The 14,519-nt window shown below is 42.3% G+C and overlaps 1 protein-coding gene across 1 annotated transcript in view; it reads right to left on the bottom strand.

Annotated features, from left to right (window-relative positions):
* STARD13 (StAR related lipid transfer domain containing 13) overlaps positions 1-14,519 on the bottom strand; it is a 438,704-nt gene that overhangs the window by 337,669 nt on the left and 86,516 nt on the right. The gene's annotated exons all lie outside the window — the stretch shown is intronic.

The following is a 14,519-nucleotide window of genomic DNA, read 5'->3' as shown; positions in this document are numbered from 1 at the left end:
TGCAACAAAAGTGTAATATTTGGTAAGATACTCCCAACAGGAAATCACATCTAAAAGGATGCAGACCCTGCAATTTTTCTCATTAGAGCTTTGCAGGTGCAGCAGCTGGTTGATAATTATGAAACCACTCCCATTAGACTAATTTCTGCACATGAACACAGACAAACACACAAGGATTTATTCAGAATAACAAAAGGTAGGAATCTGCAACAAACTTTGTTATAGATCACCCAGAGGGGAATGTTTTTGTCTCAACAAAAGTGGAGTTACTCTTCAAGGCCTGTACACACAATCAGAAAATCGTCTAAAAAAAAAATATAGTTTTCGAAGTGATCGTACGATAATCTGATCGTTAGTACACAGCTTTCATCCGAAATTTTCCGAAGGGACAAACACGAAAATTTTTCTCATACGATACCAGATTGTATGATTTTCATTTAATCAGTACAGTTTTTGTCCGAAAATACAATACAAATACAATGCAATACATTACATCACTTCCTAATTTTTATTCTGTTGCATGAGAATTTTCGTACTTTAGTAACCTATTTGTTTTCGACATGGAAAATAGCATGCAAAAAAAAAAGAAAGAAATGAACGATCATTCGTCTGATAATCTCATTGTGTGAACTAGGCTTTAAAGTCTAAAGAAAAACCTTAGAAGCAGACACTCATTGTCAGTAAAATAAAATGATCTGCCTGCTCACAGTCTTCTTTACAATGTACACCGTGCTGTGTATGCTCAGTTTACATTCTCAACACGGTGCCAGTGTGTCAGAATGGCCGAATTCTATCATATGCGGAAGTTACATCATCCTGCGCTGGCCAAACAAGAAGGTCAAACCCTGGCGCCTGAAAGAAGCTAAAGAGAAGATGCCAGCACTGGCATGGGACTTCAGACCATTGGAGAGGAGGTAAGTAATATGCACTTTAGTTCTATTTTAAAACGCATCTGAAGCTCAAATATATTTTTCATGTTGGAAAGAGTAGCAAAGGGTTAGATTTAATGTTGTCTGTGTCATCGCTGGGGAGAATCACTCTCTCAAAACGTTTTCAGTTGTCACCAGACTAGGCACAGAAGGGAAATCATCAAGTGGAGACGTGTTCTGATGGCATCTAAGAAAGACTTTCCTTACTTTGGAGAGATCTCCTCACATTTCCTGTTGTGTCTTGAGACATGAAGTGAAGTAAAAGCTCCCCAGTGAAATGTAGCAACACATACCTCCTTATTTATCGGCAAGTTTTAGAAAGTTGGTAGCGTGACGTCAATCACTAAAGAAACAGGTAACAGCCTGCAATGTATTTTGCTAAAACACATGCATATAATGGCTACGGATTTTAATTGTTTGCTTCTCAACAAAATTAGACTTTCACTGTGATCCTCTCGGGGGATTTGCACTTTGCAAGTGCAGCTGTACTCATTTTCCCCAGAACTCTGCTGATTTACGTCATCCAATCATGTGCAAGCAGAAATTCATTTTTTTTTTTCCTTGTACCTGATTGGATATTCTTTACAAAGTGAAGCCTTATCACATTTACTAAATTCTGGGGAAAATTAATACAATGAATGCATGGTCATTTGCCTTTAGTACATTCACCCCTATATTTCTTATCCCAACTGCAAAACTTTCACAAATTACATTATAATGTAATTCTGATAAATTGCAAATTACATTCCACCTTTTCTTAAATGGAGTGTCAATGGCACTGCCTTTTTATTAGAAATGTTCAACTCTGACATTGCTTTAGTAACTGTCCTGTGTACACATGCTTGGTGAGAACTAGGAAAGACGTGCTATAGTACAATGATGAAAATAAGATGAAGCATGATCCCATAGTTTATAGAAAACAGAAAAAACTTTTAAAGAGCTCGCTGCTGTTCTATTTTAAAAAATAAAGTAAGACTCCCAATAAAATGTAAAGGCAAAGGATGGAAATACACGACAGGCAGAAAATAAGGGAAAAATATATTGTCTATTTTATTGTGTTGTATTTAAACTGTACATTCCCCTAAACTTGCTTAAAGGTGACATTAGAATAATAATTTCTAGGAATAAATTCAAGTCAATACTGTGTCAGCATTCTAGTGCACCTAAGGTTGCCAAAGGGCAAAAAATTTCTTTATTAAAATGCCTATTGCTTACAATCATAGTATTCAGTGAACAGGATTCAATAGCAGCACGTCTGTCTGGTTTTTATGCCTGTAAGCCTTAAACGTGACAAGCCCAATCACTGCCAACACATCTTGACCTAAAATTCTGGAATGAGAAAAGAATCAAAAGTAATCTCAATAAGAACTTCTGTTGAACAAGGTCAGAAAGTTAGTTGTTCACTGAAACCATGAAAAAATTTAATTAGGCTGCTAGGAGCAAGCCACCAACACATAAGGGTTATGAGAAACCTTCGAAGAGTTTGCCTCCGTCAGCTAAAACAACCCCCAGTATGAAAGAGACATTGTTTTCTTCCAATTCCATTCAAGTGTATTCCACTCAGCAGATTTTTATTTACATTTCATGTTTGTCTGTATTCATTTTACTGTGAGTTCTGTGGGAAGTTTCATGTGTTATTGAATAATATGGTAAAATAATCTTCTTGTCACAAATGATGAATTATGGATGTGGGATGATGGCTGAAATGGAGCACAATCCTTAAAGAAACTCAACAGCCCAAATTTTTTTTTTTCAGTGCTAAAGTTGCATCAATATTGGTAAGTAGGCACCTAGAGTTGCCTGCCGTGGACCCTTATATCTTATATAGTGCTCCAGCAGGCAAAAGCCCATGAGATATGGTATCAAAATGATGATTTTGGCAACCAGAGCTGTTCTTGGTCCAGTCTCATCCCACCGTCTATACCTTCTTGTTGGCTCAAGGGTATGAGGGGTGGTCCTAGAGTTTCTCTTGATCTGTCCCCTTTCTACTGTCCATGCCTTCTTGTTGATTCATAAGTATAAAGGTGGCCTCACAGGCCACCCACTACTGTGGCGGAGGGGCTAGACCTACAGCCCTCGGAGTTCCTATTTGAACAATAGGTTACATGGACTTTAAAGCTAATGGAGGAGTACACATGCCGGCAGCTATAGCTAACTACTTAGCATTACTGATGTGCTTTTAGCACTTTAAAGTGGCCACAGGGCAATAGAGTGCTGGGAACATTTGGCCTGTACCTGTTTATGGTGAAAAAACAAAATTTTGCAGGCTAAAGAAAGTGTATCACTAGAATTGTGGCCTGGTGCAACTGTAATTGTTGGGAATCATGAAAGATGGGTATTCATTAGGGAAAAAGTTTATTGTGACACACCTTTTCACATCCTCCTGTATCAGCTTTCTATGCAGTTAGTGCTAGAAGACTTCCCTCTGCCAGACACAGTGATCGCAGGTCTGAATGGGTAGCTATAAAATGACCAACTAGCATGTGTCACTGCGAGTCCTGCTCTGATTAATGTCTGAATGGTCTCACCCCTCTGGGCAACCAGGCCAACATATCTTATTATTATTGGTGGGTACAATTTACCTACCACTAACCTGCGAAACCTGAGAAACCTGAGAAATAACAGATTCCCAGTGTAGCCCTGGTTCGTGGTGCTCCCACCTGTTGCCACACGGACTGAGTTGATGCTGCAGTTGTTCTCCCTCTCCTTGACTGACAGCGAGGAAAGGATTAGAGGGAGTGGACACACAACATTTGTAAGGTTGTGCTGCAGCCATTGTGAGCCAGAGGAGAACCCACCCACCTCCTCAGGTTGCAGAGGACACTGTGATTCGCTGCTGTGCAGGCTGGGAGGAAAGAGGACTGCTGGGAACTGCCTGGGATAATGGGAAATGCAGTCCCCAGGAGACAACTCCTTATTAATCCAAGGATCGAACAATACCAGAAGTCCCAGGAGACCAGAGAGCTACAGCAGGAAAAGAAAGGGGAGGAAGCCTGAGGCTCGGGGGATTAGAGAGGTGATCACTAGAGACAAAGAGAGAGACTCTGCTGCCACATCTATACAGCGGTCACAGCTGTGAGAAATTGCCACTATCAGGTCCTAAGTCACTGCTGGCATCATCAGTTCCATAGGAGATCATCATTGCCGTGTCCTGAGTTGCAGCTGATGTCATTGGTTCCAGACAGAGACCAGAAAGTGGCATCATTATAGATCATTTGGAGGTGAGAGGCTGCTGGCTACAAATTCCTGCCCACTTCTTAAATGGACAGTGTCATCTATTTTTAGGATACAATTTGGGTACTTACTCCTAGTATTGTGGGTTCCACTCAAATCTGAATGCTCCAATGCCAGAACAATGGGCCACAACAATTAGCAATACATTGGCCAGTGGGAGGGGTTTGGAAAGACTGATAGACCTTTAGTTCCCAATACCACCCCCTTAGTTAGGACCTCCCTGGTTTTAGGGTTCAGGGGCAGAGACATGTGGTCTTTCAGTTATTTATGGTGTTCTGACAATTTATTAACTGTTATGGTTTGCTGTTATGTATTTTTTTGCCCATTGGGGATAGTTTCTCAAATAAATTCTTCTCATCAAACCTTGGTGCGTCAGAAGGTGTGGCATTGCTGAGAATGTCGTTGGCATCCAGAATCAGGAAACCCAAACAGCAGCGGCTCCTTCGGGTGTAGGCGCTACACCAACAAGTGCCTTATTAAAAATATAGCTCTGCACATGATAGAATACACTCTGCAAGAGAGAATCAAGCCATTTTATTATTATTATTATATTATTATTATTCGGGTAGAGTGGACAAAGGTTAGAATCTTCCAAAAGTGGTGTCTCCATTTGCAGATTTTCACGTAATCATTTGTTCAAGTGACGACTGTAATATTTGGGATTTCCCATCCCTTCCTGTCCTAGTTACACTGGTCACCAAGATAAGTTAAAAAAAGGTGAATCTCCAGAACTAGGACAGCAGTAAAAAAAAAGACGGAGGTTCTAAATATGCCCTACTCTACATATAATTGAAAACAAAAAAATGTTTGGGTTAGAAATACATTGTAGGTTAGAAATATAAATGCAAAAGTAACTAAAGTGTTAACATCACCACAAGAAGAATAGGTAAGGCCAATTAAAGACACAGCAGGAGTTTGTAGAACATTGACAGAATGTTCAATACTATGTTTAGAAGTTGAGATCAGAAGGAACACATGATTTTCCTGGACTTACCCCACAACTTCAACATGATGACTACTGCTGCCAAAAATCCTGTTCTTATTGTGTCTGTCCCTTCTGCTTTTAGATGCTATCCTCATTTAGAAGGTTGCTGTTTTAATGTTTTCATGTACAGGTTTTGTGTTTTTTTATGGAAAGTATAGTAAATTTTCAGTGAGGATAACATTTGGATTGCTGTGTCCCACCAGCAGAAATTAGTAGCAGCTACCAATCTCTCTAGTGTGTTTCTCTGGCAGTTTGTAGCTGACTATAGTGCTTATTTATACAATCCCAAATTGCTGGTGGTCCACAATCAGCAACTGCACTGGATAAAGCTGGCTATACATGTATCAGATTTTTGATCAGCAGGCTGATCAAAAAAAAAACCTGAACGTATTCCCCCATCCACACAATCGAGGTGGATGCTGGAATCCTTCCCGCTGTATCATTGTATTGACATCTCCTCCTCCACCATCAGATAACACTGATCAGTGCTGCAGCCAATTGGCTGTAGCATTGATAAAAGAAAAATTTCCAACAAGCCCTGCTGAACCGGCCAAATTTCGATCCATCTATAATCAGCTAAATATGAGCCACCACTGAGGCTGAGCATTCTGTAAGTAGCTACAATTACTTTAAAAATCAGTGGCATAAAGAATTAGCTATAAGGTAAGGTTCACATGGCGGCAGTGCCATCCTGGTGGGGGCACACACATTTTTTTGCAGTGGTTAATTGCATGTACACAGAGCACTTTCGTTTGGAATTCTTTGGATGAAAATTAATTCACAATTTTCACTGAGAGTATACTTGATTTCAAGTTTATGAACTGTTATTCATTTTTTAAAATACTTTCAAGTTTTTACACCTATTGAATGTATCTATATGCACTTATGATTATTTGGCCATAAGATTGGTTGTTTTTTATTAGCACTAAAGCACGTTAATGTTGTTATTCACATACGATGCATATAGGGTAGCACAGCATCTATTAGCCTGTCTGACAGAAACCAGCCGAACATCCAGCTTCAATTGAGAGGGCATGCTGGAAAAACAGCTTCAGATCGGCATCCGATCAGTGCTTGCTGCCAATGGCAGTCCCCCTGTCAGAACACAATAGCTTAGCACGGAGATCACTGTATTAACATTGCCTAGTTAGTACAGTGAGGTCCTTCCGAGCGCCTTTTTTTTCGTTCAGCCTGCTGGATTGAGCGAAAAAAAAAAAAAAACTGCCTCTGTGTACAAGGCTTTAGCTGTCAGTATTGTCAGTACTGCTCATTTTTTACTACCTGTTTGAACTGCGGCACAGACTGCTGACTGCAATTCAAAAAAAGGGGAGAAATTCTGTACATGCTACAAAATACTGCCACTGGTATGACACAACGCTAATTATTGCAGTATTATGTTCAAAAGTGGTGCTGCGCTCCCAAATGCTAATGTGCTAGGATCCCTTTAAATCTGTTTCCATAGCAATTTTCAAACTCAGCATATCATATCAAACCATATATAACATTAACTAAACAAAACAAAAAATGCATCTGTTCATAAAGTGTCCTTTGGTATGAATTTGCTTGCATATGCTCGTCTTTCATAAAAAACAGGCTTGTGTTCACAAATTACTGCTTCCTTAATTAGTGTTCACCACTATGTGCGGCAACCATTCACATGCTTTTGTGATAATTAGGGATGAGCTTTATGTTCGCGTCGAACATGAGTTCGACTTGAACATCCGCCTAATGCCCCATAATGCACTGCGAGATCGCAGTGCATTGCTGTATGATGGTTGGCCAAAGCATGCACCATGACATGCATGCTTTGGCCAGTCCCAGCGCCCTCAGCTAAGAGAGCCATAATTGGCCAAAGGCATGGTGCCTTTGGCCAATTATGGCTCAGGGGGACTAAATCCAGGCCCCACACTATATAAGGCTGCCTGCACGTCGGCCCTGTGTAGTGTGCTGTTGGCGTGGACAGAGAGAGAGTGTGATTTAGATTGAGCAGGCAGGCAGGTTATTCAGTTAGCTGCAGTGTATTTAATATATATATACAGTCAGTCTCATATATATATATATATATATATATATATATATACACCGCATCCAGGGTAGCCAAGCCTATATCTGACTACAAGCCATTCCTGATGTACTTTTTCAAATATACTTCAGGCAGGCAGGTTATTCAGTTAGCTGCAGTGTATTTAATATATTAATATATATATATATATTTATATACACAGTCAGTCTCATATATACAGTGGGGACGGAAAGTATTCAGACCCCCTTAAATTTTTCACTCTTTGTTATATTGCAGCCATTTGCTAAAATAATTTAAGTTAATTTTTTCCTCATTAATGTACACACAGCAGCCTATATTGACAGAAAAACACAGAAATGTTGACATTTTTGCAGATTTATTAAAAAAGAAAAACTGAAATATCACACGGTCCTAAGTATTCAGACCCTTTGCTCAGTATTTAGTAGAAGCACCCTTTTGATCTAATACAGCCATGAGACTTTTTGGGAAAGATGCAACAAGTTTTTCACATCTGGATTTGGGGATCCTCTGCTATTCCTCCTTGCAAATCCTCAGGTTGGATGGTAAACGTTGGTGGACAGACATTTTTAGGTCTCTCCAGAGATGCTCAATTGAGTTTAAGTCAGGGCTCTGGCTGGGCCATTAAAGAACAGTCACGGAGTTGTTGTGAAGCCACTCCCTCGTTATTTTAGCTGTGTGCTTAGGGTCATCAAGTCTAGTCAGTATAATCAAACACAGCTGGACTCAAATGAAGGTGTAGAACCATCTCAAGGATGATCAGAAGAAATGGACAGCACCTGAGTTAAATATATGAATGTCACAGCAAAGGGTCTGAATACTTAGGACCATGTGATATTTCAGTTTTTCTTTTTTAATAAATCTGCAAAAATGTCAAAAATTCTGTGTTTTTCTGTCAATATGGGGTGCTGTGTGTACATTAATGAGGAAAAAATGGATTTTAGCAAATGGTTGCAATATAACAAAAAGGGAAAAATGTAAGGGGGTCTGAATATATCTGACTACAAGCCATTCCTGATGTACTTTTTCAAATATACTTCAGGCAGGCAGGTTATTCAGTTAGCTGCAGTGTATTTAATATATTAATATATATATATATATATATATATATATATATATATATATATATATATATATATATATACATATATATATATATATATATATATATTTATATACACAGTCAGTCTCATATATACAGTGGGGACGGAAAGTATTCAGACCCCCTTAAATTTTTCACTTTTTGTTATATTGCAGCCATTTGCTAAAATAATTTAAGTTCATTTTTTCCTCATTAATGTACACACAGCAGCCTATATTGACAGAAAAACACAGAAATGTTGACATTTTTGCAGATTTATTAAAAAAGAAAAACTGAAATATCACATGGTCCTAAGTATTCAGACCCTTTGCTCAGTATTTAGTAGAAGCACCCTTTTGATCTAATACAGCCATGAGACTTTTTGGGAAAGATGCAACAAGTTTTTCACATCTGGATTTGGGGATCCTCTGCCATTCCTCCTTGCAAATCCTTAGGTTGGATGGTAAACGTTGGTGGACAGCCATTTTTAGGTCTCTCCAGAGATGCTCAATTGGGTTTAAGTCAGGGCTCTGGCTGGGCCATTAAAGAACAGTCACGGAGTTGTTGTGAAGCCACTCCCTCGTTATTTTAGCTGTGTGCTTAGGGTCATTGTCTTGTTGGAAGGTAAACCATCGGCCCAGTCTGAGGTCCTGAGCACTCTGGAGAAGGCTTTCGTCCAGCATATATCCCTGTACTTGGCCACATTCATCTCTCCCTCGATTGCAATCAGTTGTCCTGTCCCTGCAGCTGAAAAACACCCCCACAGCATGATTCTGCCACCACCATGCTTCACTGTTGGGACTGTATTGGTCAGGTGGTCAGCAGTGCCTGTTTTTCTCCACACATACCGCTTAGAATTAAGGCCAAAAAGTTCTATCTTGGTCTCATCAGAAAAGAGAATCTTATTTCTCACCATCTTGGAGTCCTTTAGGTGTTTTTTAGCAAACTCCATGCGGGCTTTATGTGTCTTGCACTGAGGATAGGCTTCCATTGGGCCACTCTGCCATAAAGCCCTGACTGGTGGAGGACTGCAGTAATGGTTGACTTTCTACAACTTTCTCCCATCTCAAGACTGCATCTCTGGAGCTCAGCCACAGTGATCTTTGGGTTCTTCTTTACCTCTCTCACCAAGGCTCTTCTCCCCCGATAGCTCAGTTTGGCCAGACGGCCAGCTCTAGGAAGGGTTCTGGTCATCCCAAACCTCTTCCATTTAAGGATTATGGAGGCTACTGTGCTCTTAGGAACCTTAAGTGCAGTAGAAATGTTTTTGTAACCTTGGCCAGATCTGTACCTTGCCACAATTCTGTCTCTGAACTCTTCAGGCAGTTCCTTTGACCTCATGATTCTCATTTGCTCTGACATGCACTGTAAGCTGTAAGGTCTTATATAGACAGGTGTGTGGCTTTCCTAATCAAGTCTAGTCAGTATAATCAAACACAGCTGGACTCAAATGAAGGTGTAGAACCATCTCAAGGATGATCAGAAGAAATGGACAGCACCTGAGTTAAATATATGAATGTCACAGCAAAGGGTCTGAATACTTAGGACCATGTGATATTTCAGTTTTTCTTTTTTAATAAATCTGCAAAAATGTCAAAAATTCTGTGTTTTTCTGTCAATATGGGGTGCTGTGTGTACATTAATGAGGAAAAAAAATGGATTTTAGCAAATGGTTGCAATATAACAAAAAGGGAAAAATGTAAGGGGGTCTGAATACTTTCCGTCCCCACTGTATATATATATATATATATATATATATATATATATATATATATATATATATATACTGCATCCAGTCCAGTGTAGCCAAGTCTATATCTGACTGCAGGCCATTCCTGGTGTACTTTTTCTAATATACTTCAGGCAGGCTATTCAGTTAGCTGCAGTATATTAAATATATATATACAGTCAGTCTCGTATATATATATATATATATATATACACTGCATCCAGTGTAGCCTATATCTGATTGCAGGCCATTCCTGGTGTACTTTTTCTAATGTACTTCAGACGGTGTACACAGTACTGTGCACCCTTAGTGCAGTTGCTACTACTTTTCTGGTGGTGTACACTGTGCACAATACAGTGCACCCATAGTTGTTATTACACTTCTGGTGGTGTACACAGTACTGTGCACCCATAGTGCAGTTGCTACTACTTTTCTGGTGGTGTACACAGTACACAATACAGTGCACCCATAGTTGTTATTACACTTCTGTTGGTGTACACAGTTCCGTGCACCCATAGTGCAGTTGCTACTACTTTTCTGGTGGTGTACACAGTACACAATACAGTGCACCCATAGTTGTTTTTACACTTCTGTTGGTGTACACAGTGCCGTGCACCCATAGTGCAGTTGATAATACTTTTCTGGCGGTGTACACAGTACACAATACAGTGCACCCATAGTTGTTATTACACTTCTGGTGGTGTACACAGTACCATGCACCCATAATGCAGTTGCTACTACTTTTTTGGTGGTGTACAATGTACACAATACAGTGCACCCATAGCTACTATTAGACTTCTGGTGGTGTACACAGTATCGTGCACCCATAGTGCAGTTGCTACTACTTTTCTGGTGGTGTACCCAGTACACAATACAGTGCACTCATAGTTATTTTTACACTTCTGGTGGTGTACACAGTACCGTGCACCCATACTGCAGTTGCTACTATTTTTCTGGTGGTGTACACAGTAAACAATACAGTGCACCTATAGTTGATATTACACTTCTGGTGGTGTACACAGTACCGTGCACCTATATTGCAGTTGCTACCACTTTTCTGCTGGTGTACACAGTACACAATACAGTGCACCCATAGTTGCTATTAGACTTCTGGTGGTGTACACAGTACCGTACACCCATAGTGCAGTTGCTACTACTGTTCTGGTGGTGTACACAGTACACAATACAGTGTAGTGTGGTTTTGCTGAACAAAATTGTCCAGAAGGCCACCAAGGAGAGGCAGAATGCTCACAGGCCACTAAAAGAGGGCAAACAGGCTCTGTGTCTACAGTCAACAGTGCCGGTCGTGGACACAGTGCATCCTTAGCACGTGGCCGTGGGGCACGCTTGTCCATTTTTCCTGCAGCTGGCCGTGTTATTGAGCCACAACATGCAAAAGAGTTGGTGGAATGGATAACAAAGCTGTCTTCATCCTTCTCATCCTCTGTCACCCAGGCTCAGAGTAGTTTGCCTGCCAACGCAGCTACCAAAGCGGCCTATTCCATTGGCTCCATGTCAACAGTCACTACTTCCCTAGCCCCACCATCATGCAGAGAGGAGTCCCCTGAACTATTCGACCACAGTGTCAGGTACATGCTGCTGGAGGATGCACAGCGATTTGAAGGCTCTGATGATGGTACCAAGGTTGAGGAAGGGAGTAACGTGAGCCTAGAGAGAGGAGGTACCCAAGAAGGACAAGAAACTGGCAGTCATGTTCCCCCAGCTGCAGCCAACTGCCAAGTTTGCTCCAGTGAAGAGGAGGGAGGGGATGATGAGGTCACTGACACTACTTGGGTGCCTGATAGAAGAGAGGAGGAGGCACATGTCCAACAAGGCAGGATGCCTTCCAGGGGGCAGCTACCCTATTGCATCACACCGCAGAGATAAGCAGGTGCAGGGCGCTGCTGACTCCCCGCATATTTTGAAAAGTTCTTTGGTGTGGGCCTTTTCTGACACATGTGCAGCAGATCGCACTGTTGCTGTTTGCAACATATGTCTGAAGCGTATCAAGCGTGGCCAAAACAGCAGCTGCTTGGGCACCACATACTTGATCAGACATATGACGATCTCCCATGTAGTCCGTTGGCAACAGCACTTAAAAGACCCACATCAAAGAACAAGGCGGACCTCTCCTTGCTCCTCATCAGCTGGGATCTCCAACCGGACTATACCTCCAGTCCTCTCAGAAATCTGCACTGAGAGGAATGAAGGTATAGAAATAGGTGTCCCAGGTACTTGCGGCCAATCTGCTAGCGGTACACCAACATCCAATTTTAGCAGGCAAATTTTCCTACCATAGTTGCTAAACCGTCGAAAGAAATTCAGCCCCAGCCATCCACATGCTCAGCGTCTGAATGCTAGCTTGGCCAAATTGCTAGCACTGCAACTGCTGCCTTTTCAGCTGGTAGACTCTGACCCCTTTCGTGAATTTGTGGAATGTGCAGTACCTTAGTGGCAGGTTCCAAAACGTCATTTCCTTTCACAGAAGGCCATTCTGGCTCTCTACCAGCATGTGGAAGGCAATGTCTTGGCCTCGTTGGACAGGGAAGTCAGCAGTAAGGTGCATATTACCGCTGACTCATGGTCCAGCAGGCATGGACAGGGACGTTACTTTCTTTAATGGCACACTGGGTAACTATGCTGGCAGCTGGAAAGAATGCAGGACAGGGTTCAGTATTGTTGGAGCTTGTTCCTCCACCACGCCTCCAAAATGCTAGTAGTGATTCTGCCACAGCTCTCTCCTCCACCCCCTCCTCTTCTTTTTCCTCGATGGCCTCTTACTCTGCAGATTTGTCTTCTGAACCAGTGGTGCTCCGTAGGCATTCAAGGGGCTACGCAAGCACTCAGGCAAAATGATGCCATGCACTGCCTGAGTTGGTCTACTTAGGGGACAGGAGCCACACTGGGGCAGAGATTCTGTCAGCTCTGCAGGGGCAGTGTCAGAGGTGGTTGACGCCACGCCAGCTTCAGCCAGGAATGGTTGTATGCGACAATGGCATCAACCTACTCTCCGCCCTCCGACAGGGACACTTGACCCATGTTTCCTGCTTGGCTCACATCCTGAATTTGGTGGTGCAGCGGTTCTTGAGCAGGTACCCGGGCTTACAGGATCTCCTGAGGCAGGCCAGGAAAGTCTGTGGTCATTTCCGCCAGTCATATAATGCCAGTGCTCGGCTGGCTAACCTTCAAAGGGAATGCAACCTGGCCAAGAACCCCCTCATTTGTGACATGCCAACCAGGTGGAACTCAACATTGGCAATGCTGCAGCAGCTGCACCATGCAGCAGAGGGCCATCAATGAGAACCTGTATGAGAATGGCACCAGGACAGGGTCAGGGGAGCTTGGCTTTTTTTGCCACGCCAGTGGCTACTGATCAAGGATGCATGCAATGTCCTGTCACCATTTGAGGAGGCCACGAGGATGGTGAGCAGTGACAGTGCATGCATCAGTGATACTGTCCCTCTTGTCATCCTGTTGGAGCACACGTTTCGTGGAATAGTGGACAGGGCACTTGAGGCAGAACTGCGGGAGGAAGAGGAGGACTTCCTTACCTCTCAAGGCCCCCTTTATCCAGATAGTATTCCTATGGGCCCACCGATCACACAGGAAGAAGAAGAGGAGGAGGAGGAGGATTGTGTCAGCATGGAAGTGGAGGATAACACTCAGCAGTTTTCAAGGGATCATTTTCAGTCCCCAGAAACCCATGGAGTTGTACGTGGCTGGGAGGAGGTGGTTGCGGATCATGTGATCCTTAGTGACCCAGAGGACTCTGGATCGAATGCCTCTGCAAACTTATGCTGCATGGCCTCCCTGATCCTGCAAAGCCTGCGAAAGGACCCTAGGAGAGGGATCATTGCTGGCAGGCAACCCTTCTTGATCCACATCACAAGGGTAAAGTTGCAGAACTTATCCAGCCTTCGCAGAGGGAGCAGAGGATTAAACATCTTCGGGAGGCCTTGCAGAAAGCTTTGTGCAATGCGTTTCTAGAGCCTGGGAGGTTACAATTTCCTTGTGCTGGACAACGTATTGCTGAGGCTTCATTCAGTCACAGAAAGAGTGGTGGAGAAGGTGGAGCAGGAATAGACGAAATGATCTGGATGCCGCACACCGCACTGAATAATAGGTGCCTTTATTAAAAAGTTGGATCACAGGATGTACAAGACATTACAGCAGGGATGTACAGCAATCAGCTGACGCGTTTCGCACTCATAACGGGTGCTTACTCATAGCTCAGCACAGACATCAAAACAAATGTTACAGGGGTGATAACCCTTCCAGCCGCAAGCCGTTTTAAATGACTTTTATTCCTCTAGAAATGTCATTTTGCTGCAGGGACTGTTCTAAACATGGGAAAAATGCGCCACTTTATTCACTTTTGTTGTTTCACTTTAAGCATTATTAAAATCACTGCTCCCGAAAAAACGGCCATTTTTAAAACTTTTTTTTTGCTTTGATACATGTCCCCTGGGGCAGGACCCAGGTCCCCAAACACTTTTTATGACAATAACTTGCATATTAGC

Source organism: Aquarana catesbeiana, linkage group LG02 (assembly GCF_042186555.1).
Source record: "Aquarana catesbeiana isolate 2022-GZ linkage group LG02, ASM4218655v1, whole genome shotgun sequence".
NCBI lineage: Eukaryota > Metazoa > Chordata > Amphibia > Anura > Ranidae > Aquarana > Aquarana catesbeiana.
Note: the sequence above shows the minus strand (reverse complement) of the source record. Positions and strands in the feature narration are given on the sequence as shown.